Below are 27462 nucleotides of genomic sequence, written 5' to 3' on the forward strand. Positions count from 1 at the left end.
ATAATAATAATAATAACAACAACAACAACAGAGTACAATAATAAATAACCTTGACTTGAGTATAAGCCAAGGAGAGCTTTTTCAACCTAAAAAAGGGCTGAAAAACTTGGCTTATAATTGAGTATACACGGTAAGTAGTTCTTTCAAGCTCTATCACTATCATATTAACTGAGAGGTTACATCACGTGTATAATTAGTAGGTTTAGAAATATGTATCCCATATGGCCATATGTTGTCTCCAGGAGATTTTAAATAAATTGATAGAAAGAAACCAGAATAACAGAAAAGAACTCTTAAAAGCAACGCAGAACAACTTATTAATCATAGCTAAAGAATATTGCCTGATATGCTTATTCTATTTCTTTACCCACTCTGAATGAACAAGGTTCTTTAACTTGATGTGACTCAGGAAACAACTGCTTCTGATTATTTACAAACAATCCAGTTGAGTGAAAAAGTTCATATTCATAATTAATGAATAGTTCATTGTCGTAAAACATAAAAGAAAACCTGTGGTTGATTCTTGAATACAAACTGACCTTCAACCAATCTTGTCATTGTTCTAAGGGGTGAGCCAATTTTTCACCCCAGCAGAGCTTTAATTAGTTAAAAACTCAAGCCATCAGAATGTACGTCTTTGACTGCTCTTTGTCACCTTCTTCATTATCCAGATTAAAAGAAAGAAGGTTACTGCATTGTCACACCTTAATTTATTTTCTGAAATTATTGATTACATTCAGTCAACACTGGGCTATTTCAATAAACATGAGCTTAAAACTCTCACACACTTAGATTTAAAGCCTGAGAAACAATTGATGGATTGATGCAGCAGCAATGTGTACGGGAAACACTACGGGACCCAAATAACTGAACATGTGCCCATAGTATGGGTCTTCCTATAAACTCATGGCACATTGGATGTTGACTCACAACAAATCATCTTTTATTGCAACAATATCTAGCTACAACATTCAGACTATGTTGAGTTCTTCATTAGAAAATAATAATAATAATAATAATAATAATAATAATAATAATAATAAATCTTTATTTGTACCCTGCCACCACCCCCCCAAAGGGACTCAGGGCAACTCACAGAAGCACTCCATGTGACACATGCAGACAACAATAAAAATATGAAAATTGTAAAATTCTTAAAACACAGTGGAACCTGCGGGCCAGCTATCTGTCACAAGAATCAATCAAAGTGCAGGCTAGTACTATAAATGATTCATCACATTGGCCATAGATCAAAGGCCAGACTGAAGAGCCATCTTTTGACTCACCCAGAAGGCCTGAAGAGAGGGAGCTAATTTAATTTCTTTAGGGAGCCAGGGAGCCACCACCAAGAAGGCCCTCTCTCTTGTCCCCACCAACCGTGCTTGAGACGGTGGTGGGGCGGATCGAAGTGCCTCCCCAGATCTTAAAGCCCACGCTGGTTTGTAAAAGGAGACGCAGTCTTAAAGATAGGTTGGATGGATCCAAAGCGTAAGTCCCGATTACAATGTACTATCTGGACTAATAGGATTTATCTACATACTGACCATTCAACAATTAACCCTGTTGGTCTACTGAGGAGACTAGGACTCTGGGAGACCAGGCTGTGAATCTAATTCAGCATTAAGGCTTGCCTGCACAGGTCTAATAACCCATACTTGCTGTCCATTGGATCTTGGCTGCCCCCACAATGTCTCTGAACTTCCAGTGAGTATTGCAGGATAGCCCTGCATTAAGTAAAAGCAAGGGAGGCTCCAAAGTTTATCTGAAATTCTGGAGTAACTCCATAGTTTAGGTTCAATGTGGACAGCTGGAACAAGTTTAATTTGAACCAGTCAACTGTCCACATCGGCCACCACTGTACCTTCCCCTGTACTCACCAGGCCCATGATGCTGTGATTGCTCCCAGATGGGCACAGAGCTATGTGAGAGTTCTTGTCTGTCAAGGGTGCCTCATTTGACATCAACAGAAGCATCTGTATAAGCAGGAAAAAGGATATGGAATCACTGTTCACAAATCAGCAGGAGATGCCTGCAAAGGCCAAGAATTCTCTTGGAGCTCTGTGGCCATGTGAGAGTGGTGACAATGACACAGATGATGATTTCCAGCAGGGAATCTTGGTGAAGCTAGACTATCTGGACTCCAACCTGCTGCTTGCATAGGCTCAGGATGGTGCATGTGGCCTCTACTGCCCTGGATTAACCTGCCAGTGTAGACAAAGCCTGAGAAGAAAGCAATGGCAAACCACTCTGAAGAAATCCTGCCAAAAAAACTGTAACATATGGTCATCGGTCATAATCAACTTGAAGGAACACACTGGTAATTGGGTCACCAATATGATCCAGGTCTTTGTATAGAAACACATACATTTCTGCTATCCTGTTGTATACTTGTATAACTACAACTCCAATGATTCCATAGCACTGAACTGTGAGAATTAGAGTGATGTCAAACTGCATTAGATTCCCAGTTTCTAATGTTACCAGATTTCTAATTTTTACTTCTCATACACAGACTTGACACTAAAGTAACATTTTCTTATTTATCTAGACTTTCTACCCCTTAAACCAAATATTTGAATATTTCCTAAGCCTAGATTACTTATTATTCATTGACACTTTTTTTTTTTTTGGAAATGAGGACTCTGGATTGAAGAAAAATCCAAAACTCATGATCAATCTTTTACTTCAAGATTCTGGAAAATAACATGGAGTTCCATTAATGTAAGACCTACAAATATTGGGTCAAGATGCTGAATAACAGAGGCAGGCAAATCAACATTTCAGGGTGTTTTTTCTTCTTCTTGATCTTAGCTCCATCCCCACTATAATGAGCCATGCTGCCTCTAAATTATTACGTAAGTGAAGCCATTTATTGCCTTGTATAAAAGAAGCCATGTATCATTACCATCATGCAAGAGGCTAGAAATTAGGTATTGATATGGAAGAGATCATCTCTCTAAGGGTCTCCTAAAGGAAGATCTAAAGCAGAAAAGTCCATTTAGATGTATAGTTTTCTGCATTACAGAGCAGAGCTATACAAGCAGATACTTAAGTCAATATTTTAAATTAACCGAACACTGTAAACAAGGTTTAATACACCAAGCAATTACATTAAAAGCAAGCATTGAAAAAGCGGGTTTCGCTTTAAATCATCAGCCTGTTTGCTGAACATCCCCAAGCTAAGTGTTAGTGCTAACAAGGGCTACTTTGTGATAGAAAACAGTGGTTCTTTTCTGTCATACATTCCTCTGATTATTGATAGTTTTGCTTGGGTGGCATTGATCAGAGTGGATTTCTTGCTGAACCTAACTCCAAAGCTATAACAGCAGACAGGCTTACACTGTATTTTCTGCCAATCATACTGTCCCTCACAGGCAGTTCAAAGATTCACCCTCTCTCGAGCCATGATTGATTAAGAAGGGCATCTGAAATGCAGCCACCACTGCCTGGCCCACATGGGGGGAGGCATATATGTACCCTACTGTTTGGATATACAACTCTCTCGTGCAGCAAAAGCAATCCTAGCACTGCGAATCTGTCAGTTTACAAGAAATCACATCATGATCATCTAGCTCCCAATCTCACTTGGTTTTCTCAGTATATTTTGAAAAGTTTTTTTTAAAGTGTAACTCCCAGAACCATTCAATCAACATGTTTCCAAACTCTACCCTGGAGCACATAGGAGTTCTAGCTGAAGAATATATAATCCACTAACATCACATTTGCTTCCACTTTGTCATATTTATGAAACAATGACATAGCTAAGTAGCATCTTGGGAATATGTGTGTGTGTGTGGATCTTGAAGTTGTCCGTTGAGTAATGGTGACCTCCTGAGTTTTATAGGGTTTTGTTAGGCAAAAAATATTCAAATATTCATTGCTACTGCAGAAATATAGCACACAGCACCTGGTATTCCTTGGCGACCCCATTTCCAAGTAATAATAATAATAATATACTTTATTTATATTCTGCTTTATCTCCCAGAGGGGACTCAGGGCAGATTACAGAATACATATATGGCAAACATTCAATGCCGTTATACAATTAATAAGGACAGAGAATACATAAACAGAGTAAAGGCTTTCCCATTTTTTTTATTTCCGGCACCTGGAAGCTGTGCTCAACTCCAGCCAAGGGGGGTGCTATCGCACCATCTTCCATGCAAAGGAGTTTTGTTGTCCATTGAAGTCCTCCTGAGCTAATCGCTGGCATGTCCTTATGGGTACGTTTTTTTGTTACCTCCCCACTTAAAACGGTATCTATTTATCTACTCACATTTTGGTTTTCAATCTGCTAAGTGAGCAGAAGCTGGGCTGCTGTCAGGAGCTCACCCCAAATCAGGCTTGAAATGCCAACCTTTCAGTTGGCAGGATTTTCTGTAGCTTAGCTGTTTAACCCGCTGTGCTAAGCCCAGCTAAGTACTAACTAGCCCTGATATGGCCTAAGGGCTAATCAATAAAAATTACTTGCTTACAGCTGTTTTCAGGGAGACTGGCTCCCCTATGAAGGCAGTCGACCTCTTCTTTAAATATGTCCCTCTGGACAGACCTGAAAATCAAATCAATCAAACTAGCCCTGAGCCTGCTTAGTCTTTAAGGTCAGATGGGATATGGTGCCTTTGTATTATTTAGGCTCCTTATTGGGGAAATTTGTTTATTTATTATTGGTTCAAATTCTGATTTTTTTTTGGGGAATAATCAGGTGTGCAAATAAATATTTGTTCTACCAGTAATGGTCAAAATCAATGTCCTTCAATTCATTTACCACTTGTGTTGGTCTTAAGGAGAACTTACCATTATTATTATTATTATTATTGCAAGAGTTGTTCAGAAGGGGTTTACCACTGAGGCTGAGAACGTTCAAATTATGATCTTCCAAAATCCACCACTCAATATTGGTTGTCTTCTTCAATACAGTATGAATGTAACTAATGCTGCCTGTAATTCTTGACTCACATTTAATTATATTACACCAATGTCTATTTGGAAGTAAACCCCATTCAGTAATTTCTTCTAAGTCAACATGCTTAGGATGGCACCGTCTCATAGAATCTGATGAAACCCGACTGCCAAATAAATGTACACAAGGCTGGATTGTTGGATTCTCCTCTGCTGCCAGGAAATTAAAAGGCCAGAGAAGGAAAGAGGATGGAAATCAAATTATGCTTTATAACACAGGGCTAGGCTTGTCTAGCCTACTGCAGTTCATATATGCCTCCTGGCATAATCAGATAGTAAAGGTTATGTTACTCTTCTGCTTGGAATAAGCCTGTCAGAGAAGCCCTAACATCACTCATTAGAAGGGACAGTGCATGACCTAGCGCTAAGGTTAATGCTAATAATATGTTCTACTGGAGCCATGACTATGGTCTCTCATTACTATCTGCCTCTGATTTTTCCCCTTTGGTCAACATAGGCATTCTAATTGCTAAACTGATTTACATAGTGAGCTATAGTTTCTGGAAAAGAATCCATCTGCAGGATTGTGTCAGAGGTACAATTAATCTGCAGAGGTTCTTGTGGTCCCGTTGAACATTGTCATACATGACATCAAGACAGAGAAGTGCCCATAAGTGTCTCCCAAGCTATCAATTGTCAGTACGAGACAGTAAGTAGAAAGGAGCTGAATAGGTGCCCATTTTCACCAAAACAAGCAAGTCTGGAAACAGTAAAAGTAAAAATAGATTATGAGCACATTCCTAAACATGTCACTAAGAACAAATTCCCAATGTATTCAGTGGCGCTTATTCCCAGGTTAACACAAGGCTACAAATGCAGGCTAATTTAGTTGCTGCTCCAACTGGTGCTTCTGTATGTTTTGGACTACAGATCACATCTCCCCACTAGCAGGGGCTGATGGGTATTATAGTATCAAACATTTGGAGGGCAGCTGGTTGAGTAAACTCGTTAATGTATGTAAACACTTCTTTTTAATTTTATTCTTTGAATTTATTTTAATTGAGCTTATTCAGTTTATTATATTGGCTGAAATATGGATATTTTACTCAGAACCTATGTACTTTTCCAGCAATAAAGGCAGCACTGAATGTAGTAAAAAGAATTATAGATGGGAAGCCATATAAAATCAAAATATACATTTCCTTGGCAAACATAAAACTAATTTAAGAGAGTCTTTAGTAAAACAACCGATCTATAGCACCTGACAGACAAATAAAATTATTATAGCATGCGCTTTCATAGGAAATTTGTAACAGTCTACTAAACTCATACAATAATGCATATATTAATCTTGAATTTAATGTGACACAGGCCACTGCCATTTTTGCAGCAGCCAGGTAACACAGTTACCTTTTTGAGTATTGTCTATGAAAGGTACAGTAAAATACTCATCCAAGTACATTCATTATTATTGAGTTATAGCTATCCTTCAAGAAGATTCATTTAAATCAATGGAAGCTGCATTAGCAATTAATGCACCTTCCATTCTTTTCTCCCTGACCATCCTAGCTGGAGGTCTCTGGATGTTTTGCACCCCCCCCCCCAAGTGTATTTTCCATATTTTGGCCAGATTATATCAAAATATGATCAAGAGCATTGTCGTAAAAAAGCAGCTACTTAAAATCGAACTAAGCTTTTTCATTCTTTCTCTAATATTTTCAACTTAGCAAAGCAAGATGTTGCTCCTGTGAGACAAGTTATTAACAACACAGTCCTACACTTCTTTACCCAGGAGGGCCACTATATTCACTTAATCTTAATCCCTACCTAGTAAGCATGCTTAGGACTGGAAAAATATACTGTATATATACTCATATACAAGTCTAGAGGTGTTAGTCAGAAACACAACTTGAAAAAATGGAATAGACCGATCTAAGGATCAATGTAAGTACTGTATCAAAAAAGGAACCACATGTGAATTGAATGGCAAAAGGCAAGAGTATCATTTATTCTAGGAGAACCTAAAAGAAACACTGACCCTCCTCTACTTTCTCTAGCATGGCACCGCTTCTGGGAGGGGAAATGGCGGCCGTGGCCAAGAGCAGAATGACTCTCAACTTATCCACAAGTCATAAAAAAACCATAATTTCCAGCCCAAACCTGCCTTATATGTGTAAGGTTTACTTACACACAAGTATATATGGTAGCTAAGACTTCTTTGTGAGGGTGGGGGGGGGGGGAAGCAGGGAATTCACATTTGGTAATCTCCTCTAAGAAGATGTCAGAAAAATTACTGCCACCTTGATTATATTTTGGGATTTCTCTTCCAGGAAGATGTGGAACCACTGAAAAGTGAATGCCTGCCAGAACTCTCCATGATGACCTTCACACTTCATGTTTAATATGTTCCCTTCAGGCAAGGCCACTGAAACAGATAATAGGGTCAATCTTGTATAATTTTACTTAACAGTCTTGAAAGATAGATGGTCAGCTGACGCCACACCACAAGTATCATTTTGGAGGTCATAATCATGAAAGAAATCCATGATGCTACGAGCCCAGAAAGCTGCCAGCCATATACCTAAGGGTCTCACAAATGCTGAAATGTCCATTGATTAATGAACTAAAAGAGTAGGATTGAGACACGCTGAAAGATCATAGATTCAGTGCCTTTCTACTTAATGCTACCTCCCACCCCCAAGGGAAATATAGGGATACATTTAGAACTGCTTGCTAAATATTTTAAAAATGGATGTGAGATTTAAAACTAAATATGGAAAGTGGTGAGGATTTCAGGATTTTTATTTCACAAAAAGATGGTCTACATCTTCAGAGGATTCAGGTGATCAGAGTAGGCAACAGAACTTGACAGGGTTGGGCACCTGGTGAGGTCCACAACTCTGTAGCAGCTCTTCCTAATCATCCCTTGTTGTTATCAAGATGAAAAGGGGTGTGTGTGTGTGTGAAGGCAGCCAATAATCAATCACATGATTATTTTAGCACTCCCTTGGTGACATCCATTATCTGTCCTCATTCATGTCTTTCTTTTGATGATCCAAAGGTTTTCTTTTCTCTAGAACAGATCTGCACAACTTGGCCCTTCTGAAGGGCCGATATTTTTTTAAAACTCCTGCAGGTCACTCTTCCTCCCTCCTGCCTGCCTGACCAGGAAAAGAGGAAGGGAAGAACAGTGGCCTGCAGTGCCCAGCGAAAACCCTAGGCTTTTTTCTCCTTTGCCAATTGGCCCTTCGCCGGCCTGCCTTTCTGGTCAGGCAGGGAGGCACAGAGCCAACCGCCCAAGGGGAAACCAAGAGAGGCCCTTTGTGGACCACATCTGACCCGCGGGCCATATGCTGTGCAGGCCTGGTCTAGACTGTCCTGAGCTTTCACGTTCTGTGTTGGACCTGCCTCTTTAACCTCAAAGTGTGCTTTCCACCTAGATATGCAGAATCCCTTAGCTTAGTTTATCAATAATTTATTACTTTTCTCAAGTTGTTTATACAGTGGACAAGTATGATTTGCTTTGGTGGTTATAGTAGAAGGAACAAAGCTCCCCCCACACCCACATATACTTTCTACCCTTCTAGAGGTAACATCACAGTACATTAAAGACATCATATCTCCTTTCATATTAAACTGTCTGTCAGTTCTCTTGCTCAAATGCTGTAAATCTGCCACAGTAGCTTGTGCTTGGGGAGCTTTCATTATGAAAATATGAAGATAAGAACTCAGCTTCTGTGTTACAAGCAGAAAGATGCCCGGCTGCAATGAGGTTACTTTGAAATTATGTATTTATAGCTGTGTGTTTTCTTAACTTTGCCATTATCTGTTAGGGCAATTTTTCAAAAGATATCACTGGATTTAGGAAGTTATTATCTCTCTCTTTCTCTCTCTCTCTATTCATGGTTTAAAAGCCAGGGGAACAAAGCATGAATATACAGGGCAGTAAAATGTACTAGCGCATATATTTTAAACTTGCCCATGCAGTAAATCATTAGCTTTTCTCATTCACTTTAGGCCTCTAGCTTCAAAAGAAATGGCATAGAATAATTTAACCTATTTTCCCTCCATTTTAAAAGCACATATAAAACAAAACAATTCAAAAACCTTGTGTGACATCTAAGAAATGGCAGTTACAATATTCAACCATTACACATTCTGTTAAGGAATCTGCTAGCAATTTTTTTCTGAGCAGTAATAAAAATATAAATAATGTATCCCTTCTTGTCTCATGGACTTTTCAGGCTTCTAGTACTACTCACCTGCTTTCATGCTTTCAAGAAATTGATTAGAAATGGATTTATAAAGGAACAATGAAACATAAAAGATTCAAAGCACTGCTTGGGGTATTTTCCTTTCACAATCCTGTTATTTCAGTCTCAGTTGCTCACCTGTACAATGGGGATAAAAATGATTAAGATTGGAGAGTAGGAAAGTTACAATAATATATTTTAAGGATATTGTTGCACTAGAGCCCTGAAACACCTTTTCACCACAAACCACACTCTGTCTGGGTAATCCAGTAAGTAACAGTTTATTAAGAGAAGAATATATAAAAACAAAGCCATTATAAAAAGGAGAATCAAAGTTCAAAAAGTTATTTCCAAAATAGCCAAGATTGCAAAAACCTTTCAAATACAGTCTCAAGAGTCATCCACAGATATCCATAAACATGAGAGCATGAATCCAAGTCAGGCAACCTATACCACACATAAAACTAGAAACAGAAACTTGAATACACGAATTTCAAAACATAAAGACAGGAACCAAGGGCTGTTCACCTGAATACAGTATTGCTCTCACAAAGGATTGTAATCAGCAGAAAACCATGTAAAAGGCCTCAATTCCTCCCCTGACACAGGCCCCTAGCCAGGATTTTGATTCGGGGGGGGGGGGGGGCTGAGTCTGAGTGAAAGAGGGTCTACCCTAGCAAACCTTTTGTATCATTACCCCAATATCCCCATGCATATGAGATATATTGAACATTGTGATCAGATCATGATATGAATAAACATAACAGTTTAAATAATGTACCAGTAAGACCTTTTCTCAGACCACCATGAGAATTTGGGGGGGGGGGGGCTAAAGCCCCCAAAGCTCCCCCCTCCCCCCCCCCCCCCCCCCGGCTACATGCCTGCCATGACATAATTCCTCACACACCTGCTTTTCCTCTCTTTACCTCTAAGCCACTGGGAAAAACAAGTCTGTCTCTGTTGTACGCTCTGCTTCCGAAGTTCCGAGCACCTTGATCTGGACAAACATTTATCTCCCACATATCTCTCAGCCTGCACTTCTGGCAGATTCTCATGAGAATGGATATCACTTTCTTCAGTCTCATGGGAACTGCCAGGAGATTCCAAAACAACTCTCTCCAGGCTACTTCTATCTTCCCATGGGCCCTCCAACTCTATCCCAGCATCCCCTTCCTCAACTTCTGAGCACTCTGAATCTGACCACCCTACAACAGATATAAAACACATATAATGAGCAATAGCTATCCTAGGTAACAATTTAAGGCATTGCCCAATAAGCTAAAGGCACATATCCCATCTGATCTTGGGAACTAAGCAGGGTCAGCCCTGGGCTATATTTCTGAAAAGGAGCAGCAAAGCTACCTCTGACTATTCCTTGCCTAATAAAATGCTATGAAAATTTAAGGACACCATAAGTTGTCAGGTGAGTTGACAGCACATACACTCAGCTGCTGTCAAACACTTCACCCCCACCCCAGAGATTTATAGTTCTCCAAGGACAGTAGGATATGATTATTATTTGACTAAACCTCCACGGTTCCAGCAATTAGCAATACCGGCAGACAGAACTACGACCACCACTCTTCCTGGATAGATCTGCAGCAGCGAATCTCATACAAAGACGTTATCGTTTCCCAACTCTTTAATGAAATTTATATTTTTTGTAACTTTTTGCCTATCTTATATCCTTTAGGCCGACAGGGAGCTCTGGCGTGGGCTGGTCCATGAGGTCACGAAGAGTCGGAGACGACTGAACGAATGAACAACAACAACAACATATCCAATATATGTATCAAGTGTATGATTTTGACCCAGACAAGCCACAGGGATCTTCACTTCCTTGCTCACCCCATTAAGGAATTTCCTGGACATCTGGGACTGGGTGATGCCCTAAACAAAGGTGACAATGGAGGCTCATTGTGGGCACATGTAGATCAGCAGGCAGTTTCCGCTCCCAATCTGATAACACCAGCTGGTACTTGCTCAGATGATAGTCTCCATCGGGCTGAGAGAATACTAGCCACAGAAACAGGGACTCACACTATGTCTTCTCATTTGCATTCCTTTATTTGACACCCAAGCTTGATTATAGGAGATCATCACATTTGCTTCAAGATTCCTCATGCCTGTTTTCCCCCAGAAAACTTCCTCATCACCAAGGACTCACAATAAACACCCAAGTCTGGACTCTAATGGCAAAGATTATCACCCATTGTTTCTGGGACTCCGGACACTTAGTTATCATAACCCCATATTTATCACCCAAAGCTGGACTATTGTGGTAGTCGGAAGCCCCCTGAACCCCCAAATATGGTCACAGGAATTTCCTGGGGTCATCCCATCCCAGAAGGCCATTTCCCACAGCTGATTAAGATGTCAGAAACCAACCACAACCATCCCTTCCTAGCTGGGAGAGAATCTCCACCTGGAGCCAGTGACATCAGTGAAGCCCAGCCAGAGAGCGGGCCCAGGCCAGCCCCTTCTTTTGGCCAATCTGGGGAAGGAGCAAGGAGCTTGAATGGAAATTAAACTGCTTTAAAACCCATGCTGTCTAAATTCATGCTTTCTATTTGTACATTTTGGCATCAGCCGTATATGCATCCTTTCAGGTCAGATTGAATAAACCTCTGTTGCTTGTCTTCACCCTGATGAGTCTTCACTCTTATCTGAAACTTTGGGCTGTTAATGTAATGCTTGTGAGGCATGGGCCCTTCATATCTGTGGGTTTAGTCTAATTTGACCTCACAATCACCATCAAAATTAAAATATATGATGTTACATGGATTTTAATGCAAGAGGTATAGTCCTATTGAATTCAAATGCAGTTTAAAGTGGTTAACTTTCAAAATGCAGGATTGTGATTTTTCTATTCCACACCGTATTGTGTGTTTTAGGGCACAAAGCTGGAAACCCATTCACTGTGAATAAAATTGCAACATTGCCAGTAAAAGACATATTTGAAGTCCACTGTAATAGGACTGAGGGAGCTACCTGGTGTGACTGCAGTTCAGCTGCCTTGCCTTGTTCAAAGAGGCTGAGAGTGTCTGAAAATATCCTGTTGATAGTCACCCTGTCTCTCCTCATTGCTTTTTTCTGACTTTTCTATGGAAGACAGAAAACAGAACCTGGAAATTTACTGTTTAACAGTAGTGAGTTACTATGGTATAGAGGTAACTTTCACACCAGAAGTGACTTGCAGTTTCTCAAGTTGCTGTTGACATGAAAAAGAAACTGTATAGAATACCCAAAATGTAGTTGCAGTTGCTCCTCCACACTTGTGCGTTCAACTTTTGTGGATTTGATTACTTGTAGATTTTTTATTAATATGGTCTTTCTAGGAATTTCTAGGTGCTCCAGTGCCACTCTATGATCGATTTCCACCAAAGGTTGACCATGGAGTTGTACTGGAAGACTTAAAGAGTGCTGGATACAACATCTCTCACTTTTTTTTAAATTTGCAGCGTTTCCATTTTCATTAAGGGTCCCAAACCCCTAACCCCAGCTAATGAGATATGCTGGCTGTAATAGCAATTATAGATGTAGCTATTTAAAAACATTCCTGTTTTTGGATTAAAATAATAACCTAAACTGGATGTTACAAACTTCTGTATCATGCTACAAGAAAACACACAAAGCACGAGACACAGAATAATCCAGCACTTGATACGGCTTTTCTCCTCTGAGCACATCACCTTGATGATACAAGTAGCAAAAATAACTGGGAAATGGAAAAAGGAACAAATTACAAGTAACAAAGCTATTTAAAACTAATTATTTCCATGCTTTGAGAGAGATAAGTCATGCCAACCTATTTAGTTATCGGATTCCGGTGGTGTTCTGAACTTTGTGCAAAGTGACTACATCCAAATATTTCTGTATTAGTCATACCCTGGAAACATCTCCAAAATCACAGGAATATATCCAGGAACATGTAGGTTTTCCAGTAAATTCTCTGTCCCAGCAGAACCCTGGATTCAGAACTCCAACTTGAACTCTGCACTACCAGCAGTAAAACTATTTAATGTTTTCACAAGGACAAGCCATCAATCCATGAAAAAAGTGGGTGGGAGGCAGTCTTGGGAAAAGTGATTGCCCTAACAAAAACATCAGAGGCGGGTGGGGGTAGGAAGCCATGACAATGAAAGTGATATCAAACTGCATTAGTTCTATAGATGCACCCAGAGAGAGAGAGAGAGAGAGAGAGAGAATAATAGAACTTTTTCTATACATTTCAAGTTAATTTACATGAACAAGGCAATAGATGTAACTGCTCAGAAGTAAATCACATTAAGTTCAGTGTCTCTTACTTCCAAGTAAATTTCTACAAGGCTGTAACTCATGTAACATCCTAAAAGGCCACTGAAATGCATCAATTTCTTCACGATAATCTTGGCTTTCCAGCTATATGTACTTGAACTAGTTTTATTCCATTATCTTTCTGAAGTTAAAGGAGCTGTACAATATTTTTCTCACTCCCATCCCCATTTTTATCTTAACAGTCCTGTAAAGTAGGTTAAACTGAGAGGTTGTAATCACCTCAAGGTGACCACATGAGCTTTATGGTAAAGCTGGGATATATATATGAAGTATGATATATAAAGTATGTTGAGCAGATGGAGCAGGTGTGAACACAGAGCTCATGAACTGATTGTAAATTTGAGAGAAAGTTGCCATTCTGAGCAGGGCTGATTCTACATTAATGCATAATATAAAATTTACAATCATAAATACTGTTGGGCCCTGAGGATTGAGCGAGGAGACCTGCTACTTCTCCAACCTGCTGTCCCAGCAGCCTCCGAGGAGAGAATATAAAAGGACTGACCTAGAGGCCTGGGAGAGCTTTGTTGGGCCCTGCTGCAGGAGAGACCCTGGGACCTGAGTATTTGCCATTGTCCAGCTCGGCTGCCATACTTGGCCCTGGGTTTACCCACAAGAGACTTACAGCCGCAACCTTATTCCAAAGTGGCTTCGCCCCTTTAGGAGAGCCACTTTGGGGGTGGCATGATAGTGTCCCTCTGCTTGACGGTCCTTAAGATTATTGCCTTGCTTTTAATTTTAACATCAGCGTGGCTGATTTTATATAAGGTTTAATTTGTCATCTGGTAGCCTGCCCCACATAGGATTTTTTTTTCCTAAGGAAGAAGAAAGTCCCTGGATTTGTGGGGTAGCCACTGGAGTCATACAGGGCAGAAGGAGATGTGGACGCAGGGGAGACAGGTTCAGCACCACCAAAATGGGGAGCGAAATAGAGTGCTTATTGCCCCCAAACTGTCTCCTATATCTAATAACCTGGATAACCAAGTGGTAGTCAGCTTAGGTTGAAAATGCAGCTGTTGAATGCCAGGTCAGTAAATGGAAAAATAATTGCAGTCCAGGACTTGATTCTGGATGAGTGTGCTGACCTGGTCTGCATCAGAGACCTGGCTGGATGAGACTGGGAGAGGGGGGGAGGGTGATCTCTCTCAGTTCTGCCCACCTGGATTCTCTGTGCAGCAGCAGGCAAGGCCTGGGGGGGGGGGGGTAGGGAAGTGGATTTGCAGTAGTCTATCATTATTCCATCCCCTTGATCAGGTTCCCCATCCCACAGTCAACAGCATTCAAGTATATTTACCTAAAGGTGGGTAACCGGAACAGAATAGGGATTCTGTTGGTGTACCGCCCACCTTGCTGCTCAACAGTTTCCCTTCAATAGAAGAATGTATTATGAATATGGACACTATTATACAACATTTGAAATACGACTATGAAAGACCCAAGAGGAGTGGTTCAGGACTTCATGGCCTCCATGACAACCATGGGTCTGTCCCAAAGTGGTGTCTTGCCCTACCCATGCTGTCACACTTTGGACCTTGTTTTTTGTGCAGGATGGGATGATGGTCATTGTGATGTGGAGGAAATTGTCACAGTTCCATTGTCATGGACTGATCACTACTTGGTTAGGTTTAGACTTGCTGGGACTCTAAACCTCTGCAGGTGTGGGGAACCAATTAAGATGATCCCTCCCAGGAAGCTTGTGGATCTGGATGGATTCCTGATGGCTCTTTGGGACTTTCCTGTCACCTTGGCAGGCGATTATGCTGAAGCTCTAGCTGACCTCTGGAATGGGGAAATGGCCAGAGTGGTGGACACAATCACTCCTAAATGTCCCCTCTCGCGGAGCAGAGCAAAACCAGTCCCTTGGTTTTTCAAGGAGTTGGCAGCAATAAAGGAAGTGAGATGGATACTAGAACAACATTGGTGGAGAACTTAAAGCAAATCTAACCAAGCACGGCTAGAGTGTATTTGAAAGCCTACTCTGTGGCAATGGAGGCAGCAGATAAATTGTTCCTTGCTGCCACCATTGCATCTGCAAGGAACTGTCTAGCTGAGCTGTTTCAAGAGGTCAGAGGGCTACTACATACCGGTCCTCAAGAAGACATCCCTGACCATTCACCAGCTCACGGTGAAGAGTTTGCATAGCACTTTGCAGATAAAGTCACTCAGATCCATTGCAACTTGGATGTTGTTATTGATACACTTCCAATGGATGTAACACTGGCTCCTGCTTGTCAAGTGTTAATGGATACATTTCAATTTGTTCAGCTAGAGGACATGGACAGGATCTTTGGAGAGGTGAGCGCTACCACATGTATTCTAGATCCTTGTCCTTCTGGCTGATCAAACAGGTCAGAGGGAGACTGACAGAATGGGTGAAGGTGGTGGTCAATGCCACCTTGGCACAAGGCAAAATTCCAACTTGCCTAAAGGAAGCCGTTGTGAGAACTATATTTAAAAAGCAATTCCTGAACCCCTTTATAATGGACAATAAAACAACCTCTAAACTTGATTAAACCAAGGACTTCAGGGCATGAAGTCATAACATATATCTAGGTGTACTAAATATATGAACACCATGACATAATGAAAATGTTGTTGGGCCCCAACTCCCATCATGCCTCACCATTGGCTACGACAGCAAGGTCTGATGGGAACTGTTCTTCAATAACACATAGCCTTCAACTGTTCAAATTCAGAAGGGACAGTCCAGATTAATCCTCTTTTACTGCACCTTTCTAGTTTGTTTTAAAATGTCTCAATTACTCTCTCCTCCTCCCATCCCTCCCTTATCCTCAGCTTACTTCAAATGCTAAAAATTGTTCTAAAAGTGTAAAAGTAGCTTCACTCCATGAAGTCACAAAGAGGAGAGTACAGGACGGTACATGCCCTTCCCTGTAGACAAAGGGAAAAGAAAACTGTTGCAACCTCTCTTAGCTTGAGCGTTCTTCCTCATTAATAACTTTTGCCATCTTCACTCATGTTAATGTTGCTTGGTCACATGCGTCCCAGTTTTCATCTGTGAAATGTTGGGTGTGTGTGATAACATCTGGAGATCCACAAAATGCCCTGCTGTTATATTGAGGTGACCAAGTACAGACCACAAGCTACAAACAGCCTCACCTAACAACCTCTGAGGATGCCTCCCATAAAGCAGGCAAAATGTCAGGAGATAATGCTTCTGGAACATGGCCATACAGCCGAAAAAACTTACAACAACCCAGTGATTCCAGACATGAAATCCTTCGACAATACATTGAACATTTCTTTTTGGGAGAAACTGTTCCAAGACACATGAAAATTGGAAAAACTAATTTTCCTTCTACACTGCAGAAACAAAGATGCTATCCTACAATTTCTTGCAGCCAAAAGGACTTTCAAAACACCACAGGCTCACAGTGACTGTCTGGAATGCAACCTCTTACGAGAAAGAATTCACACCATCCATAAAGAACTCGCAAACACAGACAAGGAACTGTTGCACCTCCATATCAGCATCAGCCAAAAGATGAATACCCAGGAATGGGACAAAATAGACAACCTCACCGACAGAAAAATAGAGAAAGACATGGCTCTCCACACCAATAGACAAAAACAAAAATTCTGCAAACACCAAAAGCAACAGTTGAAACCAGAACTGGATATGTTGCAGACCAATATCAATTTGACTGACAGACAACTCTCTGAAGACCAAGTATCCATACTAGCAAAAGGAATCTCACAACCAATATCAATTTGACTGACAGACAACTCTCTGAAGACCAAGTATCCATACTAGCAAAAGGAATCTCACAACCTCTGAGGATGCCCACCATAGATGCAGGTGATACATCAGGAGAGAATGCTTACAGTCCAAAAAAATTACAACAACCCAGCCCCAGGCCAGTTTTGGAGATCCTCGGCATCCCAAAAGGTACAACGTTTTGACTCTAAATGCCCTAAAATGTGTGGAGAGCATTCCCACCATGTTTAGAAGAGGTCTTTTTTGAAGCAGAAGGTGACTTTTATTCTTCTGAGCCTAAAAACATGGTGAACCGCTGCAAATCAAACCACATAAACATAATGCTAAGGCACGCTTCTTTTCAACCTCTGAGCATCTTTTTTATCTATAGGAAAGGTTTATTATAAGTAGCTTGAGGTAAAAGAACGCCTTATGTTTCATTGTTTTGTACTTCAGTAAAAAGGGAACAAGAGAAAGACTGTCAAATATCACTTTATGTTTTACAGTTCATCATAAATTTTTAATTGGGTCCTCTGTGCAAGGATTCTGAAATCGTTCCCATTTTTAACACTCTGCCGTAGGTAAATGTTCCATTGTCTGGATTAACATCATTAAGCTCAATTGACAAAGGCCAACACAACTCTTCTCATTGTAACTTTTCAGCCATTTATGTTTGAGGTGAAGATGTTAATATGGAAATTTAGTGCGCTAGGAATGACTATGAACTCTCCGGTTCTGATTTATGACCTTTCCACGAATGCCCACTCTAAAAAGGAACTTCCACAGTTTTATATCTCAAGGCCAACACCAGAGCAGATGTATGAAATTTGGAATGTTGGACATAAACTTTTATTACCAAATTATAAATAATTTCTGCACTTACAATCTTCACCTTTGAAGTTCATCTTGATTAAAAGACAAGGGCAGCTTCTGCCTGTTTCCAATGAATAATAAGACTGGCAAAGACATCACCATATATACACAGCAAAGAAATGGAGCAATTTCACATACAATTGAATGGATCTGATCTCAGCCTAAATGTGCTTTTATGGATTAAACACACAGAGAAAAAAAGGCTACAACCCTCAAAACATTTGCGGACCAATTTATGCAATATTATTTCTGACTAAGTTGCTCCAGTGTGGCTGTGGTCACACTTGTGTATGCTAACATAAAGACCAGGCTTTATTTCTTCTCCAGAGTTTTGAATTGTTTAAACAAGCCCTGCAAGTATGGATTACGTAAGCTCTTCGAAGACCGTATCTTTGAGGTCATTTAGATTTTGTCACACAGGAAGTGTAGCATTCTTAAGTTGCCCATTAACAGATGTGATTACATGATCTTTGTGGATATGTTAAGACGGAATTCAACCATCTTAGCAGTTCTAATTTTCATCTGCCGTTCCCATCCTCCATTTGTTAATAATTAATATCCACTCCACTTGACCGCTAAGGGAGATAAGGCATATACCAATTTGCCTGCTGACCTAATGTTTTCCAAGATGATTCAGTAGACATTTTTTTCACTGTAGTTGTTGTATCCTAAGAACTACAAAATGCAAAATCTTTTCCAAAAGCAAGTATCAGAAAAGTCTATGAGGATGGGCAGAACAAAAGATTTGTGATTTAAATACAATAATGATTTTCTCTGTGAGTTTACTCCAGATAATTAATACCTTTTTACATCTTTTAAAAACATCTATAGTGAAATCTAGGGAGTAATAGAAGTAGTGGAATGTTATGTTCTGAAAAGAGTTTGTGTCCCATTTAAAAATATGAACAGAGAGTAGTTTCAGTCCCTGACATCTCTGTTTCAAAAGATTATGTAGAAGGTGATAGGAAAAATGTTCTGTCTGGCACCCCAGAAAGCTGTGTTAGTCAGAGTAGGCATTACAAAATGAGACAAATAGTATTTCTTGGTAATAAGGCAAGTTGGACTATCTCAGAGATAACCTTAATCTAACCTTAAAAACTGTGGCATAAACACTGAAAACTGGGAAGCCCTGGCCCTTGAGTGCTCTAACTGGAGGTCAGCTGTTGCCAGCAGTGCTGTGGAATTCAAAGAGGTATGAATGGCGGCTGAAAGGGAGAATCATGCCAAAAGGAGGTGGCATCAAGACAACCCTGATCAGAACCCCCTTCCATATAGAAACTGTTGTTCTCACTGTGGAAGAACATGCGGGTCAGGAATAGGGCTCCACAGTCACCTATGTATCTACTGTCAAGACACTGCTCTAGGAAGGCCATCATACTCGGACAATGAGGGATCACTTAAGTAAAGTAAAACCCAATCTCAGAGACACACAAAAATGGGGGAAGCTCTTTGGTTGACAACAGAACATGGCAAGTTGACCCAATGTCTAGATTTCATTGATGTTTTAAGAACCCTGTACATAGATATAATTTTAGATAAATAATAATCTTTTTTTCTCTAAAATAAAAAGGCATCTGTGACAGATCAGAACACTAAACTCTCTAATTCCCACTTGCCAACCAGTTTTATAGGGGAAATGCACAAGGAAGGCATGACTACAATAGCATCATTCCAGATACGTTCCCAGCCACCAGTATTCACAGGCAAACCGTCTCTGAGAATAACAAACCTTATCTGCTGTGACTAATCTCCTTTTAAAACCATGAAGATAACAGCTACCACTACAGGTTATATATATTGTGTGAAAATGAACTTATTTCTATCACTCCAGTATCTCATAACATTTAGATCTATGGATGATTCCAGTTTCTACTATTATGAGGAAGCCCCTGGTCATGCAATGGGTTAAACCTTTATGCCGGCACGACTCCTGACCAACAGGTTGGTAGTTTGAATCCGCGGAGAGCAGGTAAGCTCCTTTTCTCAGCTCCAGCTCCCCCATGCGAGGACATGAGAGAAGCCCCCCACAGGATGAAAAAACATCAAACATCCAGGCATCCCCTGGACAACAACCTTGCAGGTGGCCAATTCTCTCACATCAGAAGTAACTTGCAATTTCTCAAGTTGTTCCTGACACGGAAAAAAAAACTATTATGAGAAGATGAACTTCTTCCTGTCTATGCGATGTTTTTTGCGAATCCTTACTAGCTCATCTATGTATCTTAATGTTGTATTTACTGTAGCAGCAGCAGTAACAAGTGATTATTGTATGACGATGACAATGATGAAATCTTCTATGCGTGCCACCATATACTTGTTTATACTTAACTGCATTTTCCATTTTAATACTACTACCTTCTGTTTGATCTTTTGGAGCCCTTCAGTAATTATTCTGCAACTAGCTTACATAAAATAGCATCATCAGCAAATAGCCATTTCACAGCTCACCTGTTAACTTCAGCTCATTGTTAGTAAAATTTATGAATATTACTTGTGATAGGCACCTCTTTGCTGAATTTACTGCAGTTCTGAAGTATTGCTCTTTCATGCCCTTGGTTGTGCTTTCAGTGAAGAGAATAGTTCAACAAGGTTTTTCATTTTTACTTTCCTATATAGATTTTGTACATAATTCTTTTATCTTAAAAAATGACTATGAAAAGAATAAGAGAAAATTAAATACAAAAAAATGGGCCTTGAGCAGGGTGTTTCTTATTATGTTTTTCCACATTTCATTGTCATGGGTTTGCTCTAGAGGATAATGGAAGGGCCAGCTCCTCTCCTCTTCACATTATAAAATCATAGTTATACAGCAAATCAAAGCTAATTTACACACAAAGGTAATTTTCAGTTTTAAACTGAAACAGGAAAATAGAATAAACTCAAGGGCATGTTTTCACATCAAGGTAAGTCATGATTTGTGTTAACTATAGTTCATTGCTTAAACCCTAAATTCAATGGCAGCTGACCAAATAAAACTGCTCCGTTCTATTTTTTCTTTCTGATTTATATATTTCTGCCTTCCCTCTCCCCTTTTTTATGGCCAGGAGCCTAAGAAAAAAAAGTTGCGAACATGCCATACTTGTGGGTTTTGAGAGTATGGCAAGCCATGGTCTAGACAAGTCAAAGCTTGAGTCAACAATGAAATACAGATTTTAGTTTTTATCTGAGGGTGACTAAGAAACAATGGCTTCTTGGCAGGGTTGAATTCATGTATCACGAGCCAGATTTCAAGCAACTAGATGATGGGTTGTTGTGAGTTTTCCAGGATGTATGGCCATGTTCCAGAAGTGTTCTCTCCTGACATTTTGCCCACATCTAGGGCAGGCATCCTCAGAGGTTGTGAGGTCTGTTGGAAACTAGGCAAGTGAGGTTTATATTTCTGTTGAATGTCCAGGGTGGGAGAAAGAACTCTTGTCTGTTTGAAGCAAGTGTGAATGTTGCAATTGGGCCAGCCAACACCTCCCAACCAATGATCCCCCAGGCAGGAATCAGACAGTCTTTGAAGCTGCAAGGCCATTCAATGCTAATCATGGTGGCCAATTGCAACATTCACACTTGCCTCAAGAAGGCAAGAGATCTTTCTCCCACTCTGGACATTCCACAGATATATAAACCCAATTTTCCTAGTTTCCAACAGACCTCACAACCTCTGAGGATGCCTGCCATAGATGTGGGTGAAATGTCAGGAGAGAATGCTTCTGGAACAATACCATACAGCCCAGAAAACTCAAGGCAACCCAGTGATTCCGGCCATCGACAACACAACTGTATGATGGTTTGTCATGCTGTCCTAGTGTTGTCAGTAACTTGTGGTTTGCTATACAAGCATTAAGATGAAGTTTTGATGTAGCAGTTTTGATACAATTGTTAAGAAAAAACTTGCTGCGTGAAGATACCATTTGCAACATGATATTCACTTGCCCTTTCCAGTGCTAAACATTCAGTCTCAGCAAAGCATTATGAAAGGATCCATTATTTACAAATGTCACCACTAAAGGCACTATAACAAATATTATTTAAAAAATATCCTTACCAAATGAAAAACTAAACAGTTGTAGAAGATTACAGTTGTCCCTGTGTAAGTTTGAGGCATTATGGGAGGGAATTTACTGTTACTTTGCTTTTTCTGTGAACATGTCCTGTTATCAAATAAATCTTTTTTTATATTCTGATGCTTATCAGAATCTGGAATTATAAGCCTAATGATATCTAATATTCATTTTAAACACTATTTACCATCAAGAAAGTGGATTCTGCATGGAAAAGTGCAGGTGTCTGTTGCATTTTAATTTTTGGCCTGGCCAAATGGTGAGCACAAACTATGGCAAAGAACAAGTTAGCCAAATGTCCTACACAGCCATGGATCACTATCTGGAATTAGGGGGTGCCCTAGGCCACTGATACAATATCCTCTAAATTTACTTAGCCAAAGATGCCACCCGGTTCTGGTGTTATGGATACTTTACAGCAGTGGTTCCCAACCTTTTTCTGACCAGGGACCACTTTGACCAGGGATCACACTCCAACATTTGTACCGAAAGAGTTACAAATCAGTTTTGGGTCAACTTTAGATTCAGTTTGGTAATTTGGGGTGCTGATTCAGAAAATTGCATTGGATAGGCCATATCAGATTTAGTTTCTGATACAGAACATATGCCATCCAGTTGTCGCCATCTGTTCACCCATATAAAACCATATTTAAGAAGCCTTGGCACTATAAGAGGGTTTCACGAGACCAGACGCTCTTGTTGCAACAGTCTAGTAATGGATAGGCCGTGGACCATATTTTAGTTCTTGTGGACCACTAGTGGTTGGGACCATAGGTTGGGGACTTTACTGGATATAGACAAGATGTTGGGAGATCTGAGATTGACAATCTGCATTCTATATCCTTGTGTCACATGACTTCTAAAGAACAGAGTTGGAAGTTTAGTTTTCAATGATAATGTTTCCTTGAAAGAAGGAATGGTGCCTATCACGAGGGCATAGTGACTAAGCCTTGTAAATTAATAAAATGTTTTTGAAAGTAGTTTGTAATTGTATATAGCAAATGTGGGAAATTGCAGATTTCTAGGGTACTGCATTAGCACCCCCAAGAGACCTTAAGTCCCACAAAAACCTTTAAAATATTTTGCTCCAGATGCAGTGCAATATTGCAATACCATTCCTTTCACCTTCTGGGTGATATTGGTGAAGATTTCTCACTGGTTGGGATGGGAATCCCCCTAAAACAATATTAAAGTATTTGCAGGCTTTATTGTTGTTGTTCTTGTTGTTGTTGTCATTGTTAGTGGTCCTACTCCCACCGAAGGTTACCTGAAATTTGGAAGGGGTACCAAACAAATTTATTTAAGTGTCTAGAGAGCCATACAAACATTAATGGGGAAATAGGCTTTATAGTGTGGCTGAGTCAAACCGTGGATACTAAATCTGTGGATAAGGGGGCCACAAAATGTCGTACAATATTTGAAAATGTGGTTTAATTGCTTTCATAGAAATATGTTAGAAATGATGATAGGGCCAAGAAATATCTCACGGATAATTTTTCCTCATAAAATGTAAATTACAGAATAAGTGATCCAAATAAAATGAGATTGACTGGGCTGGAAAAGCACAGGAATGAATGAATTACATTTATCAAATCAAAAAAATGTTAAGTGCTGCCCTGTTCATTAGATAATGGCAGCCACATACAGCTCTCACAGTTGTCTTTCGTGTGTCAGACCGAAATGAGTTTCCGACCTTTTCATCATGTAGAGCTTCTAAATAGTGATCTAACAGGAAAATGTTCAACAGCTTCAGTTTTTCCTTGATGTGATCTACAGTTGGCCCTTCATATTTGCAATTTTGACTTTTGCAGATTATTCACAGATTTGCAAAAATCATATTTATATAGAAATTAATCCTGAATGCATTTAAATGGCTTTTAATTAATATAGCATTGACTAGGATATTGACTACTGATCCTATTAAGCTAAAATAAACTGAATTTATTATATTATCTGTCTCACTGGCTACAGCAGGCATAGGCAAACTTCGTCCCTCCAGGTGTTTCAGACTTCTGCTCCCACAATTCCTAACAGCCTACCAGCTGTTAGGAATTGTGAGAGTTGAAGTCCAAAACACATGGAGGGACAAAGTTTGCCCATGCCTGAGCTATAGTATATTTACTTCTATTGCCTATTGGCTATAATGCATTTTGCCACACTTTACCTATCCCTTTCTTCCACACTCCTGCCTTGCGCACAGCCAATAATGAAATGTATGGAAATGGTGCAAAAGGTTTTCTGCAGAGCTTATGCAGAAAACTTTCTGAATTATTTGTGCCTTTTGTTTAAAATCAATTTTCTTGAACAAAAAAAAAAAATAACAATACCCAAGGCATTGTCTCTGCTTCCTCTTCTGGCCAGACATGAAACTGCGGGCTTTTTCAGACTGTTTACTCTCATTTCCCTTGACATCAATCCTCCAGAGAGAAAAACTACAATCATCCCAGCACTCAGAGTGTCCTTCCTGCTTTGCTTGGCAGAGGAACTAAATAATAAAAATTAATGGAAATTACGTAGTAAACAAGAAATACTTTCGGACCATGACTCAAGAGATAGTCACTTATGTAATAGAGAGCAAAGGTTATGCAGTTGAGTGGGATTTGCATACAAGCTGTCTGGCCATATTTCATTCATGGATATATGGCCATGCGGGTTACCTGTAACTTTTGTGATAGTGCCTTTAGTGCTGCTCTCCTCATACTGCCATCATTATAGCATTTGCCTAAATAAATGCAATGTAGATCAAAGCAAAACAAAACACCTCTATATTAGAAATATCTGTATCTCAGCATCCTTACTAAAGTATTGACTTGGCTCCATGCTTTGAAATTTTGTAAGTTGTAGTTTGGTGAGGCACCAGCACTTTCTGGGGACCCTTCTACACTGCACTATATCCCATGACCGAATCCCAGATTATCTGCTTACTCCAGATTGTATTGCTGTGGAGACTCATATAACCCAGTTCAGAGAGGATAATTTGGGATCTGATCATGGGCTATAGGGCAGTGTAGATCTAGGGCCCTTGTACACTGTCATATAAAATCCAGATTATATGCTTTGAACTGGGTTATATGGCAGTGTAGACTCATATAATCGAGTCCAAAGCAGATAATGTGGATCCTCTGCTTTAATAATCTGGATTATATGGCAGTGTAGAAGAGGTCCCAGCCTGGGAGAGAAGACTAAAGACCTTGTAGAACTACAACCCACAAGATTCTTTAGCACTGAGCCATGGCAGTTCAAGTGGTATCAAACTGGATTAAGTCTACAGTGCAGATGCACTCTTGATAGTATGTATAAGAAAATAAGTTTGCCAGCCCAGAATTTCAGGCATCCACAAATCTAAAAATCCTATAGACAGTATTTTTTTCTAAACAATAATTATTTTCTAAATGGGGGAAAGACAATTAAACTAACAATATCGTTTGCAGTGACATTTAAATTATTCTAATGCACAGAGATTTCTCACCAAAATCTTCAATTCTCCTAACATCTACTTGAGGTTTTTTGTCACTTCTTTTCTGCAGGAATTGTGCACAAATATTTGATTTTGCATGGTTTTTCAATACCAGTTCAATGCCAGAATGATTTATTTGACATGTTAGCTATCTCATTGGTTTACAAGTTATTCTCTCAGGTATAATGCTTCATGAGTATGCAGTCTTAAATATACATAATAGTGAATTAGTCTGCCTGAAGTCAAAGTGCTGAGTACCCAAGGCCATGTATATTGACTAGTGAGACAGGAAATCCCACAAGCACTTTATTTCTTGAAATATGAAACTGGTGGAGTATGAAATCTGAAACTCAGCTGCTTGAGTTGGTTCTGCTTGTGAGTAAAACATACATAGGATTGTGATACAGAGTCCAATCCTTCATGTGTGTTTCTTAATAAAAGAAATTCTGTTGGAATCAGTGTGACCTTTCTTAGCATCTCAGGCCACTTCCGCACAGTTGAATAAAATCCCACATTTTCTGCTTTGAACTGGAATATATGGCATTGTGGACCCAGATAACCCAGTCCAAAGCAGATATTGTGGGATTTTGTGCCTTGATATTCTGGATTATATGGCTGTGTGGAAGGGTCCTCAATCAAGAGATAAAGCGAGATGTGATTTATTATTATTTCTGATTTGTTTAGGGAGAAGCTGCTAAAGGGTCAAATTTGGAACAAGCAATTGCAGACCATGTAAGTGTGCAAAGTTTTTGTTTTGTTTTTTGAAAAAATTAAGCTTCTGAATGCTGGGACATAATCCCCCTTCTTGAACACACCTTCTGACAAAAGCAGGTTATTAGAGTAATTCATTACAACTATTATTTCACTAATTTCAATCTTTTCTAGTTTTGTAATTCAGCTCCCATAATTCCTGACAGTTGACCATGCTGGGAGTTGGAAGTCCAAAACATAGTCTAACCTGAAGACTATGGGTCCTTTCGCATAGCCATATAACCCAGAATATCAAGGCAGGTAATCCACAATATCTGCTTTGAACTGGATTATGGGTCCACACTGCCATATAATCCAGTTCAATGTGGATTTTATAGCTGTGTGGAAGGGACCTTGAAGTACATCTACACTGGAAATTAATGCAGTTTGACACCACTTGTACTGCCCTGTCTCAATGCTATGGAATAAAGAGAATTGTAGTTTTACACGCTATTTAGCCTTCTCTGCTAAATAGTTGAGGAGCCTTAAGAGTTTACAACTTCCAGGATTCCATAACATTTAGGGCTCTTCCACACAGCCATATCAAGGCAGAAAATTACAAGATATCTGCTTTTAACTGGGTTACCTGAGTCCACACTGCCATATATTCCAGTTCAAAGCAGATGTGGGATTTTATTCAGCTGTGTGGAAGCCATGACAGTTCAGGTGGTGTCAAACTGCATTAATTCTACAGCACACACATTCCACTATTTTGCATGCTCAATAATTCAATAAAGGAGGGGGGGGGCTGCTTATTAATGTTCCCATACTCTGCGTGCCTTTTCATAGAATCCTAGAGTTGAAAGAGACCTCATGAGCCATCCAGTCCAACCCCCTGCCAAGAAGCAGGAAAATTGCATTCAAATCACCCCTGACAGATGGCCATCCAGCCTCTGTTTAAAAGCCTCCAAAGAAGGAGCCTCTACCACACTCTGGAGCAGAGAGTTCCACTGCTGAACAGCTCTCACAGTCAGGAAGTTCTTCCTAATGTTCAGAATCTCCTTTCTTGTAGTTTGAAGCCATTGTTCCGCATCCTAGTCTCAAGGGCAGCAGAAAACAAGTTTGCTCCCTCCTCCCTATGACTTCCCCTCATGTATTTATACACAGCCCTCAGGCTGAGGGAGATATGATAGCCATGTATAAATG

General features: G+C 39.9%; 1 long non-coding RNA gene across 2 annotated transcripts in view; it reads left to right on the forward strand.

The window, feature by feature from the left end:
- Window positions 1–26362, forward strand: part of LOC132775469 (uncharacterized) — a 68225-nt gene extending 41863 nt beyond the window's left edge. Inside the window, exon 3 of one of the 2 annotated variants that reach the window (XR_009631545.2) lies at window positions 26251–26362. This is a non-coding gene — a long non-coding RNA (uncharacterized lncRNA). Of the gene's footprint in view, window positions 1–7229; window positions 9117–26250 lie in introns of those variants that run through there. The other variant, XR_009631544.2, reaches the window with a different exon arrangement.
- The last annotated feature ends 1100 nt before the right edge of the window (window positions 26363–27462 follow it).

The sequence above is a fragment of the Anolis sagrei genome, chromosome 5 (genome assembly GCF_037176765.1).
Source record: "Anolis sagrei isolate rAnoSag1 chromosome 5, rAnoSag1.mat, whole genome shotgun sequence".
NCBI classification, from domain to species: Eukaryota; Metazoa; Chordata; class Lepidosauria; order Squamata; family Dactyloidae; genus Anolis; species Anolis sagrei.